At 43.2% G+C, this 25119-nt stretch overlaps 1 protein-coding gene across 2 annotated transcripts in view; it reads left to right on the forward strand.

Annotated features, from left to right (window-relative positions):
- Nucleotides 1–854: 854 nt before the first annotated feature.
- LOC134207727 (integrator complex subunit 6) overlaps nt 855–25119 on the forward strand; it is a 48908-nt gene continuing 24643 nt past the window's right edge. The window contains exon 1 of one of the 2 annotated variants that reach the window (XM_062683574.1): nt 855–1325. The gene's annotated coding sequence lies outside the window, so the exon portion shown is untranslated. The remainder of the gene's footprint in view (nt 1326–25119) is intronic. The other variant, XM_062683575.1, reaches the window with a different exon arrangement.

Below are 25119 nucleotides of genomic sequence, written 5' to 3' on the forward strand. Positions count from 1 at the left end.
AGCCGCCTCGCAGCTTAGTGTTCATTGAGCACTTCCACAGTTATTAACTGCGAGGTTTCTAAGCCAAGTTACCATTTTTGCATTCGTATATCATGAGGCTAACACGATGATACTTTTATGCCCAGGGAAGTCGAGATAATTTCCAACCCGAAAATTTCCTAGACCGGCACCGGGAATCGAACCCAGCCACCCTCAGCATGGTCTTGCTTTGTAGCCGCGCGTCTTACCGCACGGCTAAGGAGGGCCGTACGATACTACTTTTCAATGATGACAGCGGTCAATGTCTATTGATGATGATGACACCGCGCTCGGTTATTAGCGATATCGAAATTTCAGTTTGGGTAATGCCACATATAGTAATGCATCAATTTGAATTCGACGACAAAAATGGCATATTGCCCTATGTACTAATTTGTCCAATCAATGATTTTAGAACGAATTCGATGAACATGGCCACACTGTCACAGTGATGGCGATGACGCACTTTTTCAACCGTATGTCCAAGTGGTCAGACAAAGAAAGTAAATCAAGCCAACTCTTCGATTCTGTATTCCAACAGTGCGCTAAAACAAAACAGCAAGATACGAAATTCGATTCCATGATGTACATCTCTTTCTTTTCTGCCAACAGAGATTCGTATTCACGTATGGGTGAACAAAGTCGCCCATCTCTTTCTTTCCACCTCAAAACCCTCAACAACATCAGCATCTTCTAATCGCTAATAAATGCCCCGTCCCGTTTCCACGCACACAAATCCCCGATCCCTTTTCGACTTTCAACAAACGACCACAAGAAAACGCAGCTAGCCAGAGCCAGCAGCAGCAGCAGCAGCGCTGCCGTTTGCCTTGTCGTCGTCTGTCTGTCAGTTGTCAACTAGTAGTGGAAGAGAACGGTTCAAAACAAGTCAAACTCCGTGTCGGTCGGAACTCTGTTGCTGTATGGTGGAGATTTTCTTCGCCCCAAATCGGACATTTATCGCGCCGTGTGCCCCTCCGGACCCGGACCCATCGCCGCTGGACCCCAGGAGGAACCGGAAAAGTGCTCCCCCGGACCGGACCGGACCCATCCGTGGCTAGGTATTGGCAAAAAAAGTGGAAATAATTTTTCATTCCCCTTCGGACGAACGCACACACTCTTCTCACCGTTCGTCGTCGTCGTCGTATAGTCGTCCGTCACACATTTCTCATCGACGTTCGTTGCATCGCGTGGGACCATCCGTCCCGTTCACGCTGCCGGTTGGCGGTGCTGCGGGCTGCGAAACGGCACGAACGTCCTGCGGGCGGCTGAGTCGTGAGACGCGAGAGAAAACGAGTTCGGGCTGAGGGGTGAGTACAATTTGCAAATCGGGAGTAGTGAGCGGCGCGTGACGGCAGCGCCACGACGCGAGTGTTCCGGAAAGGAGGGACGTTTGAAAATTTGACATTTCGGTCGAGTGTGGTGGGGGTTTGTGTCCTGGGTTGGAAGGCGCACACACGGTTTGTTTTGGCTGGTGTCTTTTTGAGGGCGCTCCTAATGGTTTGCCAGTTTTGTTTTCATTTTTGCGAGAATTTTATTGATTGATTGGCTAATTTGTGAACGGTTATTTATTGAAAATTGTGGGTAAATGTATTCGTAGGAAAAGAGTGCTTGATAAGCGGTTAATGATTTATGACTGCTGTAAAACAATTGTGTCGGTTTTTAAATTTATAATTTTAGATAATGATGTGAGATAAAATGCTCATGTTTATAATTTTAGAATTATCGCGTTATTTCAAGAAATCTAGAAGTAAGTATATTGTCATGCATTTCCATAGGCAATTATTTCCCATTCAATACTGTCGTAAGATGGTTATGCATTTATCATAAACCAATCAAACAGTTCGTGGTATTTCCTGAATATTAGATAAGGCAAATCCCCTTCATGAAACTTTAGAAATACGTTCCGTTCGATAAAGAAAGCATTCTGAACACTAACGGTACTTGCAGAATTGATTTATGGAAATGTGTTAGTATTTTACTACATTTGAATTAAAGAGGAAGGCACGACTCATAGAAAAGCAACTGACTATTCATGAGCCAATGATCGGGGCTAGAAGTAGTGATGTCTCAATTTCTCGCATCACATTTGCAGAGATCTTCACAGGCATCCTAGTTTGAACTATTTATTTGTTTCAATAAGTCATTATTCATTGCTCTGGCCGTTTTGACTTAACGCCGTATAGGGAGCGGGATCATTTGGGCAGCACCCCGTATTCCCGTCCGCAACGTTAATAATTCGACTGCGTTCCAACCAAATGGTTTGATTTTTCGTACATTACTAGGTTTCGACAGAAACTAATCATGTACTAAAAAACAAGTAATTCGGTTTTAATGCGCTCGAGTAATGAACGTTGTGGACGGGAATAGGGGGTGCTACCCAAATAGTTCTCTACCCTATATGATAACATGTTCATTTGTTTCATATTCTGATCATATCCCAGTCGTTGTGCCACAAACGTTCAATGAGCAATGCAACTAGAAGTGACTTGAAAGTTTTCAATTCGAGCAAGTAGGAACAGTTACAAGTAAAATTTAAGCTGTCCCATTAAGCAGAACTTATTTTGAGATTATTTGCAGCACCTTACGCGACTGAAAGTCATTTGTCATTCCGATTGTTCCTATATAAATATCTCTGAGACTTTTTATGAGCAGTGTTAAAAACAACTCAAAATCTAAAACTCCTTCACGATCTTTTTGACGTGTTACATGATCCGCATGAGGATTGTAAAATTACTTTCAATGGCCCGACAGCGGGGCTGATTGGCTGATTATCTCGGCTTGACCCTGGACAGGAAGCTTATTTTTCGGCAACAGGTTATAAATTATAACATAGTGACGATGTGTAACGTTTTGTTGAAACTATTGTACCCTTTGATCAACCGTCGGTTGTCATTGTCCCTGCAAAACTTCATCCCAGTGATCGAATTCGGTATGCCTCCCAGACTCATCACCTCAAACTTTAACGGGTACAAAAGAAGTTCTTGAGGATGATCCTAAACACCCCTCCAAGGACAAGAACATCTGAGGTCTGGCCGGGATAAAAAACTTAAAAGAACGCTTCCGTTGCTTAGAAGATACCGGGGTTGATTGGCCGAGCTTTGCTTTCGGAAAGTCCGTACTCATTCTGGTTAGGCTTTTCTAAAAACGGTTTTCGCTGTTGAACACATTCATGTCTTAAGCACTTTTGTAATTTCTTCATCGTTAAAAAATCAAGAAAAATCTCCCTTCATCCACCTAGCACTGATTGCGCTTTTCTCGTGCGTTATTGAACAGTCCAATTAATCAACCAAATAGGGGTACTGTTTCGTTTTCCATCTCACTGAACATATCTAGACCAATATTTGAAAAGGGCGTAACAACCAAAATTTATTCCTTCTGATTCTTTGCCTACATATATAGCTGTATATTCATCTCATCGCAAAACAAATAAAAACAGCACCAATCTCGTCGCTTCTTTTTGCTAATACGCGTGCTAAGAAACAAACCAAATTCCTTTTCATTGCTTAGTTTTTGATGGGATGGAAATAGGAGCTATGGGATGAAGTGCCGCACCGTTCCCCTACATAATCAGAAAATAATTTAAAATGCTAAATCATTTGTGAGTGTATTTTTGGTATTTTCAGAAATTCTGTGTAAATTAATTTGAACGTGCGCGTTATTCGAGCCTTTTATAGTCTTACGATGAAGCTGTTAAACTTTCCACGGGGGAAGCGTTATAGCAAAGTTGCGTCTTAACTTGCATGTCAATAAAGATTGTGTCCCATTTGTTGTATTAAAGTCGTGTACTAGGTGTTTGTGGGCATCGTGGCCGTGCGGTTAGTGACGTGAATCGTCTTGCCGCATGTGCTTGGGAGTGTAGATTCGTTTCCAGCCCCTATAAGGAGGAAACTTTTCGAAATCGAAAAATTCTCCTCTGGTCCACTGGGTGTTATGTGCCTTGTCTGTCCGTTGTCTCATGCTACACGCTTAAAAATCTTTACGTCATATTTACCTGAAAACAAATGTGGTTCTCATCCACTATACTTTTCACGTAAGAGTGAAATTTCACTTAAATTGTTCACGTGGATACACAGTCATATTCACCAAAATTTTTAGTAAAAGTTATGTGAGGTGAGCATTACTAACGTGACGTAACAATCATCGTTTGCTCAAAACAGATCAGTTATGTGATTTTTCACGTGAATAATACGTGATGATTTTTTAGAGTGTAATGAAGTCGTATCCAGCTCGTTGGTGGTCCCACAGCTCTGGTAGTCGCTCGCTTTACCACACTTTCGGTTCTGTCCAGGAAATTTCTTTGCGTGCAAAGATATTGTTTTTGCTATTCTTCCATGCGACATTCGCACTAAGAAATCAGCCTACTAGTCTGCCGTATTTTATACGATCCACAATATTTTCTTCTTTGTACACACTTGATATAACTCGTGATTCATGCGTTTGCGCAACACACATTTTATCTAGTTTTGCGGCGTGTATTGTACGCAGCACTTTTGCTCGAAAACCTCTGAAGCCTTCCGGTCTCCCTCTTTTATCATTCAACTTTCATGTCCGTAAAGGGCCACTTGTAGAATCAAAGTTTTATACAAAGCAAATTCTGCTTCCGTCTGCATGTTGCGGGACCTGAAGGGGCGTTCACAAATTACGTAACTAAAATTTGAACAAATTTAGACCCCCTTACCTCGTAACACTTTTTGCAGAGAAAATTAATTTTATTTGTATGAACCGTAACGGTGCGTAACGTGCGTAGGTCTAACCCCCTTTCTCCTTCTTCAGCGTTACGTAATCTGTGAACGGGCTCAAACTGGTTACGTTTTTTCACATCACGTTCATTAAGTCGTACGCTGCTTTGACATCAACAATGCACATATGGCTGCAAGCTGTACTCCCGGAGTTTATCAAGGATCGTTCCCAGGCTGAACATCTGATCCGTTATTGACGTATGATTCCTATGGGTTTACAGCATGGACTATGTCCATTTTATTTCTTGATCTTCTTCTTCAATGGCTCTACATTCCAAACTTGGTCTGCTTTTTAACTCAGCGTTCAATTAACATTTCTACAGTTATTAAATGATACCTTTCGTACGCCCTTATAATACGTATCTTGTGTGACAAGTGGCATGTACAATGACGCATTATGCCCTCAGAATCGAAAAGGTTTCCCACTTTTAAAAGCATACGTAATCGGGCCGAGAATTGAATTCGCCATCTCCGGATTGGAAACAACTTCTTTTTCACCATTCACTGCCACCATACCTGCCATTAGAATTCACTGATTGAGCCCGAACCTTGACCCTACCAACGAATTCAGTTTTTTAGTTAGGTAAACTGACAGTCATTTGAACACGTACCCCGAGTAGACGAAAATAGCTTAATAATATCAAATGTTGTTAAGATAGCAAAATGAGATATGGACATGATTGATATAAGAGATTAAAGATTAGACGACAATATCAATATTTTGCACTAAAATATCATGAGGAGATCAAGTTATGCTATTTGTAATTAGTGATCAATATCATGTGCCATTAGTTTGTTCTTATCCAATTTTTTATATTGTTGTCTGTTCTTTTATCTCTTATATCAGCAGTTTTCAACCTTTTTCTTGAGAGGTACTCCTATGAAAATAAGCATAACTCATAAAATATGTGGAAAACAAGCTTCCTGTAAGACCTTGATGACTTCTGAAGGTTTCAGAGCCTTTTGAAAGAAGGCTTGTGAGCTTCGTATGTAAGCAGCCTTCCAAGCCTTTTCAAAGAAGAATCCTGATCCTCTCGAATAGAGGCTTCGGAGCCTTTTGAAAGAAAGTTTTCGAGCCTCGTAAAAGAAGGCCTCTAAACCTCTTGAAAGTAGGTTTCTGAACTTTTTACACGGCGGCTTTCAAGCATGGCACATCTTAAAAGGACGCTTCCGAGCCTCTTGAAGAAGGGATGGACGGGAGGGACGCATCCGAGCTTCTTGAAATAAGGTGTCCCCCCAGGTACGATGGCCGCTATGCCAGCTTAATCCGAAACGCGCCGTACGTCTAGCACGGCTAACTTGGCTACCGGTCGCTCGTAGATGCCGCAGGTTGTCCTCACCGTCGCTGATCTAGGTTGGCCATCCCGCCCGGGATGAATGCAGATCACTCGGCCTTTTGGCCAACAGTTCCGGGGTGATCTAGGGTCGATAATTATCACCACATCGTCGTTTTCTATCGGCTTGGTGTCCGTAAACCACTTCGTGCGGCGAGTTATCTCAGGCAAATAGTCGCTGACCCATCTTTGCCAGAACCGGTTGGCCTGAAGTTGAGATAATCGCCAGCATTGGCGTAGCGCCGTACCACTATCATCCATAGTGCACAGCGGTTTCACTCCATTAGACGACCCAACCAAGAAGTGGTTGGGCGTTAAAGCTGGTGCTGAGTCGTCTTCCACGGGAACATGTGTCAGAGGTCGGGAGTTGACGGTGTTCTCCACTTCTGTTAACAGATTCCGCAGCACTTCATCCGTCAAGTTTCTTGTTCGGAGAATGGCCATCAAATTCTTTTTAACGCAGCCGATGAGGCGCTCCCAACTGCCGCCCATATGCGGCGAGGAAGGAGGAAGAAAATGCCAACTGGTTTCTGCATCCACAAACTCCTTCATTATTTCTTCATGATCGACAGTACCCTCCGCTGTTTTGATTTCTCGGTTGGCCCCGATGAAATTTGTACCTCGATCGCTGTAAAAGGTTCTTGGCCTCCCCCTTCGCGAGATGAAGTTACGTAGTGCCATAACGCATGAATCGGTGGTCAGTGAATGGGCGACTTCAATATGAATGGCGCGGGTCGTAAGGCAAGTGGCCAGCATACCCCAACGCTTTTCTACTCGGCGACCGACGACAGTCTCGTATGGTCCGAAAAAATCCACGCCGACATGGGTGAAGGGGCGTGCGAAGGCATGTAGTCGAGCTGCGGGTAGATCTGCCATGATTGGCACTTTTGGATCGACTCTGTGGTTCTTGCAGCGTTGGCAGTTAATTCGGACGTTGATGAAGGCTGTGCGCAGCTTCGGAATACTGTATTTCTGTCGAATTTCGTTGATTACGGTCTCGTGGTTCTGATGGTGTAATTTTTGGTGGAAATGTGCAATAATCAATTTGGTGGTTGGGTGGTCACGTGGAAGGATAATTGGATTTTTGGCGTCTTCAGTTGCGTAATCGCAGTTGGTGATGCGGCCTCGCATTCGTAAAACTCCATTCTGGTCCAGCCAAGGTGATTTTTGGTGCAGCGGGCTTGTTTTTGGTAACGGTGTTTTAAGCGGCAGCGTCGACTCATCTTGCGATCGTTGGAGAAGAGCGACTTCATCGGGATAACTTTCCAACTGCGCCTGGCATAGTAGATATGATTCAGCCAAATTTATTTCTGAGCTGGAAAGAGGGCAGCTTGTTATAGACTTCTTCAAGCGCTTCAATTTGCAATTATTGGAGAAACGTTGCACAAACGCAATGACTCGAACTAATCGACCCCAATTGGAGAAGTCGTTCACTTGTACGATGGGATCGGATGCGGTGAAGTGTGCCATTGCACTAGGACGGAGTTCGAGGTCGGTGGTTCCTGTGCCTTTCGACGTGCGTGGCCAATGGTCTTCCGCGAGATACAGAAATTGTGGGCCGTTGAACCATCTGGCTTGGGGCTTCAGATTTGGAAGTCCTTTCCATTTTGTTCCATCATCCGCAACGTTCAGATCGGTGGGAACGTATCTCCATTCGGCCATCTCCGTCAGCTCGAGAATTTCGCTAACCCGAAACGCTACGAATGGTGAGTAACGGCGGTGGTCAGATCTGATCCAGCACAGGGTATCTTGGGAATCAGACCAGAAAACTCGACGGGTAATGTGGATCGTGAGGGCTTCGGAGAGTGTTCGGGCAAGTCGAGAGCCGATCAGGGCCGCCTGAAGCTCTAGGCGAGGTATAGAGAGAAATTTCAATGGCGCGACTCGGGTTTTGGCGGCGACTATTTTGCACTCGACAACATCCTGATGGTTGAATCGTAAGTAGCAGGTAGCCGCGATACCGTTTTCACTTGCATCTACGAATGTGTGAAGCTGTATGTCTCTGTAGTGGATGCTTGACTCGCTGATGTAGCACCGAGGAATGCTGATCTTTTCAATTGTAGGAAGGACTTTGAGCCAGGTTTGCCATCTTTCGAAAATGGTTTCATTTACTTGGTCATCCCAGCCGATGCCGGAACGCCAGACTTCCTGAAGCAGGATTTTCAAATACATTAGAAATTGGGCAATTAACCCAAGCGGATCGAACACGGACATAAGTACACGCAGCATTTGTCGTTTTGTTGGCCGGTGTTGGCCCTCCAGCAGCGCTCGGCCGTATCGGTCCCACCCAACCTTGTAGGTAAAGGTGTCTACGTCGGTGCACCACCACATACCAAGCACCTTCTCCGTGGCTAATTCCGGTGAAAGATCGAGGTTCTTTTCTTCAGTGTTGTTCTCCTCTAAGGCCTCAGCGACGCGTTTGGAGTTGCTGATCCAATTACGGATTTCAAAGCCACCAGCTGCGTGTACCTCTTTCACTTGCAATGCGAGTTCGACAGCTTCTTTCTCTGTTGCCACACTCACCAGCATGTCGTCAACGTAGTGCCGTTTCTGGATCACTTCAACCGCCGCTGGATAATCCCCCTTGAAGCGCTCGGCGTTTAGGTTTTTCACGAACTGGGCGCTGCTAGGGGAGCAGCAGGCCCCGAATGTCATCACCTGGAGAACGTATATAGAGAGGGTCCCATCTTCATCATACCAGAGGAACCTCTGGCACTGCTGGTCTTCCGGACGCATGAGCACTTGCAGGAACATTTCGCGCACATCTCCAGTTAGAGCGACCCGGCCTTCACGGAATTGTACCAGTATGGTAAACAGCTCGCTGAGTTGATCCGGTCCTTTGAGTAGCGCGGAATTAAGGGATATTCCGTGGGCTACTGCAGCGGCATCCCATACCATACGGATCTTGCCTGGCTTATTGGCGTTCGTTACCGGAAATATAGGTAGATACCACGTCCGGGGGAAGTTTTTGGAACGTTCTTCATCGGTGACCTTCCTCGCATAGCCCTTTTTGACGAAATCGATTATCTTCTTGTTGAGGGCGTCCGCTAGTTGGAAGTCTTTATCCATTTTTTTCTTGAGGCACTGCAGTCGTCGGAGGGCCATCGGAAAACTGTCCGGCAGCCGAACATTGTCGTAGCGCCACAACAAGCCAGTTTCGTAGCGTTTTCCCTTCAGCACTGTGCGGCTTTCGAGCAGATTCTGCGCTCGCTCTTCTTCTGCTGAGACGAGACGTTTCTTCGGCTGAACAACTCCCAGGCTGTCTACTGCGAAGTATTCCTTCATCATTTTATGTAGGTCCTCGTCCGAAGATGGGCCGCAGGCGCAGATGTGAAACACAGAGTGTACTAAATTGGTGGCGTTGTTGTGACTCCCTCCACCACAAATTGTCCAACCTAACCGGGTTTTAACAGCGATCGGCTCGTGCAGTGCACCCTCGCGGCTCTTTTTAACAAGGCTGAGGTGCTGATCTTTCATTCCGATGAGAATTCTTGGCCGGACATCTTGGTAGGAGGTGATCGGAAGACCTTTGAGATGTTGATATAGCTCAGACAACTCTTCGACATTGAGAGACTGTGTCGGAAGGAGTAATTCAGCAACTGTGCGTACCCCTTGCATGGTGTACATCTTGGAGTCGTGTTTTGAACCTATCTCAAGCTTGACATTCTTTGAGTCGTCCTCTCGACGCTTCGCTCCTCCAGTCCAAAGCAAGCATAGCGGGGCCGCATCTCCCTCAAGTTGCAGCTCATCCGCCAGTTCCTTGTCGAGCAAGGTGCAGCACTACGGGTAGGTAGCGGAACAACACCTGACTAGTGGTAATCCGATGGGCATGGCATCCGTGCTCGCCCTAGTTCGGAGCTGGTATAGGTTCTTGACGCTGGATCGGCGATAATTTGCTTGTGTCGGTCGATAAAGTATTCAACGGCAGCGATGTGTTCTTCTGGTCATTATGCAGCAATTCGTGATGCTTCAACTCGCAGCCATTCTTCCCACACAATTTGGCTTGACATCCACCCTTATGTTGGCGTAGACACCGGCGACAGAGCCCTAGATCTCGAACCGTCGCCCAGCGAGAATCGCGAGAGAACTCCAGGAAACGTGTGCATTTGGTGATCGATTTGCAGCTTCCTTTGCAAACTAGGCAGCTATCGGCTGCAGTTTTCACGTTGGATAGCGCTGCGAAGCGATGGCCTTTTGATACTTCCTGGGTGTGAGCATTGACGAAGGAGTTGCTCTTCTTGGCTGTGCGTGAGTCGTTACGCAGAGTTTTGGATTCGAGTGTGGTGTTCAGAATGGTAACAGCGCTAGCAGCTTCTGCTAGAGAGTAGAGCCAGCTGCTGAAAGACGGTAAATTGACCGTAGGTAGCGATAATCGGTACTGCGCCCAATTTAACTTGATCGATGGTGGAAGCTTGTTGACGAGTTGGTGAAGGAAGGTCATATTGTAGAAGTATTCTTCCAATCCACATGCGTCGACGGTTGCGCAGAAGTTTTCAACGCTGACGGCAAAATCTACGATGGTTTCTAATTTGTCTTCTTTTAATGATGGAAGGGAGTTGATTTTCGACATCATCGAATGAACGATCACCTCCGGCTGTCCGAATAGCATTTTGAGCGTTGACATAACTCCGTTGACGTTTGATGGATGTAGCAGCCGGCTTTTGACTGCTTCATGCGCTCGACCCTTCAAGCTTCGCTGCAAGCGGACGATATTTTCCTCTTTGGTGAATCCACACAGAGCGGTGGTGCTATTGAAGGTAGATAGGAACAGAGGCCACTCTTCTGGATTTCCAGAAAAGGTTGGAAGATCCTTTGAAATAGCTTGTCGGGCGGCCAACTGCTGGCGTGAGATCGAATACGGTTCAGCTACTTCCTCTTGATCTTGATTGTAGAGTTGGTGGCCTCGCAACGTAGATGAATGAGGATGATTTTGCTGATGAACCGAATGCCGGCTCGAGACTGGGACAAATCGTTGATACTCTGGAACCGGTGGGTTACGTGAGAACCGATGCAACGGATCTACTTCCGAGCTGTGGACGATGGTAGGTGCAGCCACTCTACCTGAATAAGGCAACTGTGCCATGGAAACTCGTCGCGAAGGTTCAACCCTTGGGATGGGTTGATACTGTTCCTGTAATGGAGCTTGACTTGTTGTGCCGAGAGCTAACTGTTGCATTCCGGCACTCAAAGCCGGTGGATCTACGTTGTAGCTCAGCATGGACTCCGGTGCTGGGAATGGATCAGGGGGATTAGGCTCTGGTAGCGATGAGCGAGTACTACCAATCCGTGCAACTGCTGGGTTCCATAATTGCATTTTACCAGCGTGCATGGTCGGTTCGATCAGGCTCTCAACATTGGAGGCGATGGGCACACCGCGGGCCGCGTTCGTAGATGCGATCCAGTTCTGCGTTCTGCTCATTGATCCATTCTTAGACGAGCCATTTTCACTCATAGCTTGCTCCAACAGTTGATATTTCTGCTCCAGGAATGCCCTTTCCTTTTTAGCTTCCTCCGCTGCGATTGCTCGTTGTCGCTCTGCTTCACACCGCTCGACGTTCCGCATGTCCTCCAGCATTTGAAGCTTTAGTTTAGCGAGAGCTTGTGAAGATCGACTTGAAGACACCGATGAGGCCTTGGTTCCGTTTCGAGACGGAGACACAATCCACTGCAGCGAAGTGACGAACGGTGCTTGATCTGCTCCCTTGGGTTGGTTTGACTCGTTGGCGGCAAGCGATAAACCTAGTTGACTAGCTGTTATCTCAGGTCGCTGCGGCTGATGTCGTTGCTGTGGATGCTGCTGGTTCGATTTGGACGATGGACCACCTCGTTGCTGAAGAAAAAGCCGCAGTAGAACTGGTTACCCGGACATCTTTCGCTAACTCGCATTTGGCACAACTCCAGGGAAAATTCTCTATCTGCTGCGTGACTCCTACACACTGGAAGTGATGCCATTTGGAACACACGTCGCATTGCACCATTTCGGCCGAATCCAGTCCACGACACACCTGACATGTTCGTCCGGGATGAGAATCCTCCGGATCAGCAGTGAACACCACTTGCACACCACAATTTTCACCGAGATTTGCACTTTTAGCATCACCAACCACTCTTCCCGACCGTAGGGTTCGATTTGACATGACTAATTCGACGCGAAATTCGTTTTCGTAAATAAACGAAAATAATAAACTATTGGAAATTGCCAACACGGGGGAGGTTTTCCAAAATAATAACCCCGGAATAAAACGACCGTTATTTGGGTTTTACAGTAAAGGGAGTTATTATTTTCCTGCAATTGTAGGAACTCGTTGTAGTGTACATAATTTGTTATAATTTTTCTCATTATCAGTTTTTCCCATTACCAATTAAGACTCATTGTAGAAGGTAAGATAATAAATAATTGTAACTCACGTTTAGTCCCGTTTCTGTGTCCAGTCAATGTCAGTCCGTGAACCAGTCTAATGTATGTCGATTCGTATTCAAGTCTGCACTTCTAACGTACTATTTCTCCGTACTATAATATTAGGGTAATTTTAAGTATTTGCATGGCTTTTAGTTAGTCAAATAGTGTACCAACTTAGTTCGTAGGATTCATATAGTATTTTAGGTTAAGGGTACGTAGATCTTTTGGTGCTATTCTACCTGATAATCAGTTTAGATTAGGGGAATTCATATATCAAATAGTTCACAATAATACCTTTAAAGGTTCACTTAATCAAATAGCTATAACGATACATAATTTACTGAATATTTCTAAATTTCCTTGCTTCACGTTAGCATGCCTGCCGTAATAACAACGAGATATAACTTTTTTCTCAGCTCTACTCTAGTTTGCCTTCATCCTTCATACCAATACCTGACTCACAGCTGCGACAGTGTAGGTTCTGTCAGCTTAGTCCGGTCCTACCTGCTTATCGTGAGGGGTACAGCTGCGGATCACATAAAGAGATCCAAAACGTAGAGGCGCGCTGGCGAACATTCGCCAACATAAGGTATCCGTGCATCATGAATTGAGCCTTCTAAGCCTCTTGAATGGAGGCCTCCGAGCCTTTTGGAAAGGAGGCTTCCGAGCCTCTTGAAAGGAGGCTTTCGAGCCTCTTGAAAGAAGGCTTCCGAGTCTCTTGAAAGGAAGCTTCCAAGACTCTTTTTATTGACACGAGAGATAAAAGAACAGGCAACAATATCATAAATGTGCATCGAAATATCATGTAAATATCAAGATATGCTATGGGTAATAACAAACGAATGGCACATGGTATTGATCACTTCTTACAAACAGCATAACTTGATCTCCTCATGATATTTTAGTGCAAAATATTGAAATTGTCGTCTGATTTTTTATCTCTTATATCAATCATGTCCATATCTCATTTTGCTATCTAATCAACATTTGATATTTTTGAGCAAATTTCCTCTACTAGGGAAACTCCATGATAAATTCTTTTTTTGAAAAGCTCCATTGCGGGGGAACTGGTGGTGATGATGCATTTCGACTTGTTTTACATAGGTTTTGCGGAAAAAAAATCTGTGTCTCCAACGAATGAGCAAATAAGCTTGTCTATGTGGGCTGTTTCTCCAATTCTGTTTTCATCGCACTTGTATCAGGTCGCGATGACCTTGTTTTCGTAGCTTGCAAAGATTGGCTTTATTGTTTTCAATTGTAATTAAAACTAATTCTTCAAACTGTGCGTTGATAGCAGGTTCGAATCCTGTCACGGTCGCTATGTAAAATTTGATTACTATATATATAATTAATTACCTATACAATACTTACTGCTATAATAAATGCACATGCGTACTCGTCATCTTCTGGGTCTGTCTGAATTTCTGTTGCTATCGGCCTCTGCTCTGGTGACAACGATGATGGAGCTCGTTGTTTGAGATCCAGTTGTGAGGCCACCAGGCTTGAATTATATACCGCAGGCATCTGTTAATGAACACCTGCAGCCGTTGAGTGTTCTCCACTGAAACACACCATGTTTCGCTGGCATATAACAGCACAGATTTCACGTTACAGTTGATTCGTATTTTGGTGCGTTCACTTATCTTTTTCCAGATATTTCTTAAACTCGCAAAGGCAGCCCTTGCTTTTTTTATCCGTGCGCCTATGTCGATCTTGGTACCGCCGTCTGACGCCATTTGGCTACCAAGATATTGGAAGCTTTCATTCTCCACTGATTGCCCGGCTACTGTAAAACTGGAAGGAGTCACCGTATTTACATCCAACGATTTGGTTTTGTTGACGTTGACGACTAAACCTGCTGAAGAGGAGCGCTCGGCAAGGTCGTTGAGCTTACTCTGCATATCAGAGCGCCGTTGCGCGAGGAGTGCAACGTCATCAGCCAATTCGAAGTCGTTTAGGTGCTCCATGGTTATAAGCTGTCATAACAGCCCGTGGTTTGGTTCACGGTCAATCGCATCTACCAGAATCTCGTCGATTACGATGAGGAACATTAACGGTGATAGAATACATCCTTGCCTCACACCAGCTACGAACCGGATAGGGTCGGACAGAACCCCATTGTGCAGCACTCTACACGAAAAGGCCTCGTACTGTGCTTCGATGAGGCCGATGATTTTCTCAGGAACCCCCTTGCGTCTCAGGGCACCCCACATATTCTCGTGATTGAGACGGTCGAAAGCTTTTTCGTAGTCAATGAATACCAAGTAAAGGGACTCTTGGAATTCGTTGACCTGCTCCAGAATGATGCGTGACAATATGGTCCACACAGGATCTTCCGGCACGGAATCCGGCTTGCTGCCGCCGGAGAGTCGCATCGATCTTCTCCTGAATCCGGGCTAGGATAATTTTGGACAGAACTTTGAGAACGGTACACAGCAACATAATGCCTCGCCAGTTATCGCATACAGTCAGGTCACCCTTTTTGGGCACCTTCACTAAGATACCTTGCATCCAGTCGACCGGGAAAGTTGCGGTGTCCCAGATATTACGAAATAAACGATGCAGTAGTTGAGCGGAAGTCATGGGGCTGATATGCGGTCGACTCCTGGGGCTTTATTCGATTTCATGCTTTGGATGGCTGCTTGAATCTCTAGTAGTGATGGAGCTTCGGTATTGACGCGTGTTGTACGTCGGATCCTAGACAGATCATGCCGAGGTGATGATGGCCTGGCTGGTACTTGAAAAAGTTGTTCGAAGTGCTCGAACCAGCGTTTCAGCTGGTCAGTTGGGTCGGTCAATAACTGATCATTCGCGTCTTTCACAGGCATCGTTGCATTCAACTTTGCCCCGCTTAAGCGTCGTGAGATATCGTAGAGGAGGCGAATGTCCCCGGTTGCGGCGGCTCTCTCTCCTTCGTCGGCCAGAGAGTCTGCCCACGCTCGCTTGTCCCGTCGACATGAGCGTTTTACTTCCTTCTCAAGAGCCGCGCATCGTTGACGGGCTAAGACTTTGGCTCCTCTGGTTTTCGATCGCTCTATCGCGGCTTTGGCTTCTTTTCGCTCTTCTATCTTTCTGCAGGTCTCATCGGTGATCCATTGTTTTCTCTGGGTGCGTATTTCGCCCAGATTGTTCTCGCTGGTGGTGATGAAGGCATTCTTGATGGCGGTCCATTGGTCTTCCACGCTGCCACCTTCCGGAATATCTGCAGCACGCGTCTCCAGTTCTTCAAGGAAGGACCGTTTCACCGTGGCATCTTCCAGTCGGCGTGTGTTGAATCGTCGCCGAACTCTTTCCTCCTGCCGACGAATCCGCGCAATGCGCAGGCGTATTTCGCCGATGAGGAGGTGATGATCTGATGCGATATCGGCACTACGTTTATTCCGTACATCAAGAAGGCTCCGTTTCCATTTTCGGCTGATGCAGATGTGGTCGATTTGATTTTCTGTAAAGCCGTCACGGGAGACCCACGTGAACTTGTGAACCGGTCGATGAGGGAAGAGCGATCCCCCGATCACCATGTCGTTATTACCACAAAATTCTGCGAACAGCTCTCCGTTTTCGCTCATTTCTCCGAGACCATGGCGTCCCATAATGCGCTCATGGTTCGAGTTGTCGGATCCGATCTTCGCATTGAAGTCGCCCAAACAGATCTTGATATCACCCTTCGGAATTCTATCTACGACGGCATTGAGTTGACTGTAGAAGTTCTCTTTGTCTTGCAGATCGGCCGCATCGGTTGGCACATAACATTGGATTATATTAAGGTTTCGGACCCGTGTTCTAAATCTGGCAACGATTATACTTTCACTTATAGGTTCCCACTTCATTAGCGCAGAGTGTGCCTGAGCGCTTAGTAGGAAGCCAACTCCTCGATGCCGGGGAGCGTGTTCACCTCGTAAACCAGAGTGTAGCAGAACTTGTCCCGACGGCGTTCTGTGTTCTCCAAAGTTTGGCCAACGGACTTCACTCAGTCCCAGGATCTCAAGCTTCATACGGCGTGCCTCATTGGCAAGTTGTACCAATTTACCCTGCTGGGCTAGGGTTAAAACGTTCCATGTTCCTATTCGTGTCCGTTGTTTCGCGCTAAGAGTCGTCGCCGTAAAATCAGTCCATATTCTTTCATTATCGGATTCTCGAACTAATTGATGTTTCGGGGATAGTAGGTTGTTGGCCCAAGGTTCCCTATCCACCGGGATGGGGCTGCCATCTTAGGTATAGCTTCCGGGGAATAGCATTTCATACTCAGTCGCTGGATGCCAAAACAGACGCTGTTGGAGCCGCACCTCCTTGGTGAACAGACGCTCGGTCAGTCGGGTCAAATTTGTTTAAAGTCCCACCCAACACCAGGACTAGGCTAGTGCGCTTTGAGCGGCACACGGTCGCTTTGATAGGGCCTGCTTGGGGACACATGCAGCTTTTTATAGAAGTTCAACAGAGCCCACTGTCGAACCCCACCACATCCTAGGCAGACCCCACAGGACGTTTTGGTTCGACCACTCATAATATTTTCTTATCAATTCTACCAATTTTCATATTCTGGTAGCATTTGACTAGGGGGAATGACGGCTTTGGCAGGTTTTGTTCTATTATTGGCAGGGGTTTTTTTATGACTGACTAGGCTCAAATTTGGCCTAAACATTCTTTGCATATCAAAGAATATTGTGGCGAAATTTCATAAAATTTGGTCGACAAAAACCCCCCTGCCAATAATAGAACAAAATCTGCCAAAGCCGTCTTTCCCCCTACCAGATTTCACAATTCCAAACGTTCATATTTCATTTACTTACCTTTCTGTACCTGAAAAACATCATTATTATCATCAATTTGGAAGCAAGAAAACATATAATTCAACTCTTGCTCCTGTTCCTCTGTTGACTTCCGATCGGATCCGATCCGAACTCGAGTTTTTGCTTACTTTTGTTTGATTCAAACATATTACCATTTTGGCAATAAACATGTAGGGTTTGGCGTCATAATGTGAAGACAAATGAGGCAAGATGGGTCAGCACATACTGAAGGGCATAGTTCGTATTCAAAACATATTTTCCATTGCTGGTTTAATCATTTTAAGGTTACTTTTGACATAATAATGTTATTTTTGTTCATTGAAAATGACTATTTTTTGTCTTTAAGAAAGCAATACTTTGACGGCTTCTTTTAATAAGAATTGGCAGACATTTTAAAATGTAGAGCCATTTCTTCATCCAAGGCTTAAAAATATTTTTTATTCAATATAATCATTGGCAATAAAGCTATATATCTGTGTGTAATTCAATATTGGGAATAAAAACAATATTAATTGCAGTATTTAAAGGTGTAGGGGCCCTCCTTAGCCGTGCGGTAAGACGCGCGGCTACAAAGCAAGACCATGCTGAGGGTGGCTGGGTTCGATTCCCGGTGCCGGTCTAGACAATTTTCGGATTGGAAATTGTCTCGACTTCCCTGGGCATAAAAGTATCATCGTGTTAGCCTCATGATATACGAATGCAAAAATGGTACCTTGGCTTAGAAACCTCGCAGTTAATAACTGTGGAAGTGCTTAATGAACACTAAGCTGCGAGGCGGCTCTATCCCAGTGTGGGGATGTAATGCCAATAAGAAGAAGAAGAAGAAGAAGAAGAAGAAAGGTGACCCATCTTACCCCGCTGTTTGACCCATCTTACCCCGCCATTTTTTGATTGACAGAAAAATAGACTTCTACTTTAATGACTCGAAATGAAATAAAAAGTGGAGTTTTTGTTATTTCATACCCCTGGCTTAGAGATTATGAGCTATTTTTATAGATCCATGTTGAAAAGTTGAATTAAAATGTTTCTGTTTGAGATATTCAGGGTTCGCCTTAGGCGACCCATTTTGCCCCACCATACCCTATATTTTTAAAGCAAATGGATGAAATTTGTATCCGTGAAGGTCTCCCCTTTGGAAAAAAAAAACAAAATCGATTTTTTTTCAATATCTGCTGCAATGCATTCAAATGAACGCAAATAAATGTGAATTGATGGAAATAACTGAATCTATCTTCCTAAAGTGCAATTTTGACCTCTCTTATGCGCTTTTCTTGTTACTTTTAATGTGTTTCACGAGAAAGGCACCATCACCGCTAGGTGGATTATTCTGGTTTTTTTTTAAAATTGCGCTTCCCGTTTACTAGTAGATTAATTTTAGTAATTTTGTGCTTTGAAAAATATTTACATGGACTTATCCTGATTTGCTTGGCTCTCATCGAGGAATAATGTTCCACTATTTTTCTAAGGGCAGTTCTTAACCACTATACTAGGATATTTACAATCCTGTCTTATTCTACAGGATTCGCTAATGCGTTCAGTATTTATATTTAAAATTAATAGGGAGAATTTGTCTTTTTTGCTAGAATTCCGCTCACCCTTCAGACCCATTTTCACCCCCGACGACGATACTCCATATTAAAATGTCTGTATTCCACTACACCTAATATAAAATTGTCTGCCTCCAAAATTTGAATAAATTTTCAAGTTATGCGACATTCCCGCTAAAAGATAAACCTAAAATTCGTTATCCGACAAAATTTACCCACCAGAAATGTTTTGGTAATAGGCCCCAACAACCTTAAATCGGTCATCTTACTACTCAGCTACGGAAGCCCCATTCTCCTTTGAATAATTCAAGCTTAGATTGATTCTCATTTATCTTTTTTTCCGCATTGCACATTATTTCAATTTACGCCCTATTTGTGAAATGATTCGATTAATCTCGAGTTTGACAGGACCACCCGGACCAAAATTTCGGGGTACAGTGACGTTGTACTACATATGTCAAGTTGCTCCCGGGTTGGTCCATTCAGAAAACTCTTTTATTGGGCAAAAGAAAAAAATCCAGCACAGCCTGCCTGCATAAGTTAACGAAGCATGGCTGCTAAGAAACCGAGTCAAAGGGATTTATCACGTAAGAGAATTGCTTTTAGTAGTTGAAGAAGTTATTAAATCTAAAGTAATGAAGCAGAAATGTGTTTGATACACTTTTTTAAAGAACCAATAGTTTATATCTCCCTACAAATCGTCGTAGTATCACAGGAATATTAATTAATTTTCGTGATGAGCCAATGTTAAATCCAGGGCCAACATTACCGCCGGTTACCCTAGGAAAACCCAGAATGAAAAAAAATGTTTTGATTCATTTTGAGCACCCCGAAATCATGCCCGATTTAGCTCAAGTTTTGCATAGCGGGATATTTTTGACTACGAAAACGTTTGCGTATCGTCCGGTGTTGAAATCCGATGGAAAAATGTCCCAAAAATGTTCTAAGAGAAAAAATCGATTTTTTTATTTTTTTTAATGTCATCAGCTTTCGACGTTTCATGCATTTTCAAGTCATTTGGCATCAAAAACAAAAATTTGATTTTCGACTTTTCTTTTGTCTCCCTTGAAAAAAATTTCATGAGTAAAAATTTCAAAACTTTGATGAATTTTAGGCACCCTTAAATCATGTCCGATTGAGCTCAAATTTTGCATGGGGTCATATTTTTTGGGGTAATGAAACTTGTGAGCAATGTCGTTTTTTGAAATTTGATGATTTTCCCAATACATTCCATTGGCACCCTACTATATAAGCTATAGAGGATTATTTTTGGTCATATAAGCGTTCACCTCTAATGTTTGTTGGTTTTGGCCTTCGGCAAAATGGCTCTCTGCCAAAAGACTCTTCTCCGTTCAAAAACTCCATTTCTATGCCCAGAATAAGGAAATGATGTAAATCAAGCTTCTGTCTAGAATTTTTATAATTCTTTTAATTTTTATATGGCAATTGGTCATTATACCAAATGGTCGTTATGCCAAATGGCCTTTAAATTATTATAATTATTTTTCTTTATTATGCCAAATAGTCTTTATGTCAAATGGCTCCTGGTCATGGCTATTCAACTCGTTATACCAAATGGCATTATGCCAAATGGCATTATGCCATTTGGGGTAGCCCCAACATATGTAAAACAGAATGCTATGTGTAGACTCATCAGAAGACGAGAAAAGGTAACATGACTCTGGATCCTTGAACAATTATCAATGAACAGGAATATCTACAGTTGCGAACCGGAATTACTAAACGACCATATCAACAAAACAAACGCATTTTCAATTTTATCAACCATCGAATCTCAGTGATAATAGGGGGTGTTCACATCTGGTTGGTTGCACTTCTCAGGCAATCTTCGTAGCTACAATTAGCTCAAACTATAAACAGGCGAAGTCAATGCAAAGCTCACTAAATAGGATGCTGAGGTAATATCGGTGTAGACATAATATAATATTATTAAGAAATTTATTTGAGATTTTTAGTGGAATGTCTTCACTTGTCATAAGACGAGTTTGCACCTTCCCATTTGATTCCACCACTTGATTGTACCTTGACAGATACGTATTTCGACCTCCAGTAAGGTTGTCTTCAGTGTCTCTTACTTGACTCGACTCGTGTCAAGTCAAGTACCAGACACTGTTCAGGTCGAAATACGTATCTGTCAAGTCGAAATAAGTATCTGTCAAGGTATAACCAAGTGGTGGAATTAAATGGGAAGGTACAAACTCGTCTTATGACAATATTATTATGTATTCGTTAGATCAACAGTAGTTACACAGCTGATTAACCTCAAATCATATCCCTAAAATAGTCAAATTTGAAGCTCTATGATCTTGTTTTTCTATTGACTTATTCATAACGAACAGTATGAAGTGGAATTCAACTGCCAGCTCCACGCTATCAATGCCCGAATAGGGAACCCCTTTCTGTGATTTAAACGAAGCGTGGCCACGTTTACCAGTGCTGCTAGCTGCTGCAACATTTCATTGACAATGTGATTAGTACTTGGCATTACTCTATGCCTCCCTTATTTGCCAATACCCATCACGTCAAGTGTCTTAACTACCCTGCTCGTATGTTTCGTAGTGGAAATCCGCTGAACAAGCCAGCTCTGCTTCGTACATTACGAAAGCGAAGAAGAATCGAACGTAAACAAACCAGCCGCAGCCGTGTGAATCGCGAGGCAGTGGTACCTACCCTCGGACTGGCTCGAAAACGAAACGCGAATGGAAGAACTAGACGAAGTCGCTTCTGCCTATACACCAAACCAGCAGAGATGGGATCGTACATCGACGTACCTACGTGAAAAAAGTGCAACTGCGATTTGATGCTCATGAAGATGGCAACCTGAGTTGCGTATGCTTGCTCGCCCATCAGAAAAGCAGAGCGAGAGTGAGCTTAGATTTAGGAAAACCACTTTTGGGGAGCGCGGTGTATTGCTTCGTCTAGAACTTACGTTCCAACTGGAACAGGGTCGGCTCTTAACTCGGAAGCTGCTGCTCTATTCTAAGAGTTGGGACTTGGGATGCGTTTTTACCACTCGCGTGTTCTCCTATGATTACCAGCCAGAGATTGACATTCTCTCATGCCTTGCATCGTTGACGCTGGACAGCGAAGGAAGAACGAGAAGCGACTACTACGCTACGAGTAGTGCTGCTTGCTGATGGAGACACGAACAAGAAGGTGTAGCAGAAATGCTAATTGTTTTGTTGCCTTATGTAATTAAATTGGGACAAACGGTGCTGCTGGGGGATAGTTCGCGTTGTGTGTCATCCCCATCGATGGGTTCTTGTTTTTTCTTCTCTATCCATTCATTCAATTATAGACAATGACTGCTCGCCAAACTGCTGCGGGATTGATAGTGGAAGTGGAGCAACACGTGTATTAATGCAGAGGGAAATGAAGAAGGCGAACTTTCGTTTAAAGCAGACACGATAAACGTGTGTACGATGACGGTGGGAAAGGTTGTATGGTGGAAACATGTAAACGAAACAATGTGATAAAGAACGAAAATGCTTCTTGCCCGTCGGAACGGTTCGTTAGTCGGTCAGTGTAGTCATCAGTGAACGAGCGCTTAGTATTTCGAAACGGTGTTTGTCTGTGTGGCTGACTAAACAGAGGCAGCTGCAAAGTTATGCAAAAAGGGGTGGTGGTGAGGTTTTGCGCGAAATTCATTGTTCTGGCGGAATGTGCTGCATCGTAGCATCGAGAAAGTAAAATGGGTGATTTTAATAATTTGGCCAATATAAACGTGTAATTTATCACGTTTTATTTATCATTTATGTTGAGATTAAATTATAATTTGTTTTTAAAGTAGCATGTTATAACTAACAATATAAAAAATCCTTACGTGGTAGTAGGCATGAATACTGGCGGAATTTTGGTGATGGTGGGCAGTGTTGGGAAAAATTTAATATCTCAAAACTCATGAACGATTCAAATCACTCGTGAGTTGAAACGCACCCAACTCAGCACCTAAAAAATCATGGCTGAGTTGAATCATCCTTTTGAATCATCGTAGGTTTTCCTTTGTCCTCCTTCGTAAAATAACAGTAAATTAACGTTCAACACATAGCACAATAGATACTCTTGCGTGTGTAAACAATAAATTGCCGCCAAATTGATTATAAACACTTTTTAGAGCGAAATGATTTTTTGGGAAATGAGTGAAATGATCCGTTTTAGCATGAAAAACTAGACGTGATGCATTATTTTAAAATCGCAAACGAGTTAGTTCGCACTAAGCAGTAAGAACTATAATTGGAGGGGTAACCAGTTAATAGCGGTTAATCAGATAAAATGTTGTCATGCGTGGACGGTAATAGTGCTTTATTATCTTGAAATTATTAAATAATTTATTGGATAAGCTTTTGAGAATTCCAATTCCTGGAAGTCCTAGAATATCCGAAGAGACATTATGATGGTCGACTCGACTGTAATCTCGACATTTTGGGATTTTTCTTGGCACTATTTGTAAGGGTAAAATCTTCGTCTTCAGGGCCCTCCTTTAGTAAGGGTATAATATAAGTTGCGACAGATGCGCGGTCACGTTCCGAGACGTGGGTAGGACAAAATCTGAATATCAGGGAATTTCGGGAGGTCTCAGGAAAGTTACAAAATTCCCTATGACTACCGTGCTGTGCCCTTATTCCGTTCACCTAAAACAATGCGCTATGTCTAAAAGCTCTAAAAAAATAGCCGTTTTATCATTTTGAAGTTCGCTATGAATTTCGCTACATAGTGTCATTTTCTATATACAATTGAAAAACATATATCTTGGAATGCATTCATATACTTACGCTCCACTAGTGAAAACAAAATTGACCAATTATGTGGTCCTAATTCCAATCATCCGAAATGGCATTGTTCCTTATTCCGTTCACTGCCGCGATTCGCATAAGAGTCCCATGTCTATTTTTGACGATTTTGATTTTCTGCCAGAAATAAGTCTAAAATGACCCCAGCTTTAAGAAAAACTGATAAAATAATAGGCTTTATTCTAGAAATTAGAAAATCAAAACCCACTTGTGTTGTCCCATCTTGCTATTTATTCGCATAACAGTCACATTCCAGATTTTGATACACTTTTGCACATAAAATAAATATAATTATGGTCCATTTAATAGTTCCACAGCAATGTATACAGATAAAGAATATTATGCCAAATTTTCAGAAAGATTGCAGGTTTAATCAATTTATTAGATTTTTTTGTATTTCTTCATATAAAACGATTTTGAAAAATTCAACGGCATATTTCTCAAGTTGAAGAAAACTGAAAGAAAACTGTGCAGTTCATTCGTGTTCCTAATTCCAATCACCCGAAAATCATTTGATTTCTTGGAGATGCTAATACTAGGCATCATTTTTCTCACAAATCAAATTTAAAATACAATGAATGATATTTCCTTAGTATAGCTAAGTTAACTGTTTTTTCGTTTGTTTCACTTACCATTCGAGATATATTCACCATGGACATTGATGCTAGCTGCCCAGTTGCATTATGTACCACAGAAAAGGACAGATACGATTCCTTATCGGAGATTTACACCTTATCCTCAACGTAATTTTGACTAGAGCCTGGCTACTAGGCCTTTAACCCTCTCTTTCCCACGACTTTTTTCAAAGATTTCAATAGGAAGGAATCACCATAGGAAAAAATGCTAGAACAAAAGTTATTTGGCATAGCTAAAATTGGTGGAAAACGAAAAAAAAAGTTTTTGATTGTAAATCAATAGTTACTTGATTGTTTTCAATAGTTTCACTATTTTTACTTAAAATTTAGTATATGTGCAGTCTAATGAAACCAAAAAGTTGTGCCAAATACTGCCTTTTGTTGTTGAAATAATTCGATGAATGTTACCATGGGAAGGAAAGGGTTAATTCTGAAGTGAACCTTCCAAAACAATGTCTCTGTTCGTTTGGAATTGTTCGTACCACTGTTTCGTTCAAATTGAATTTTCTTTAAAATTCCGGTTCTTCAAAGTACTGGATAACCCTACTTCTACGAAGTATTCACTGATTTCGGTAAAACATAACCTTATTTGCAGCTCAGAGAGGGCAGTGTTTTTTTTTTCAATAGAAATTCGCCAAGAAATTTCCGGTTTAAGCTTTTAAACAAGAACGCCACAATTATGGATCGTGCTGTTTAAAACTGTCCGTATTCTCCGGAAACCCTTTCTTAACATTGTCCAGCATTCACTTTATAAATCATCATTAAATCATTAACTGAAAAAACTGTATTTTCCCGGCACGAGTTGAAAAAGGTCCCATAATTTTTTCGAGTAGAGTCGTTAACGGAAT

This window comes from Armigeres subalbatus, chromosome 1, assembly GCF_024139115.2.
Source record: "Armigeres subalbatus isolate Guangzhou_Male chromosome 1, GZ_Asu_2, whole genome shotgun sequence".
NCBI classification, from domain to species: domain Eukaryota; kingdom Metazoa; phylum Arthropoda; class Insecta; order Diptera; family Culicidae; genus Armigeres; species Armigeres subalbatus.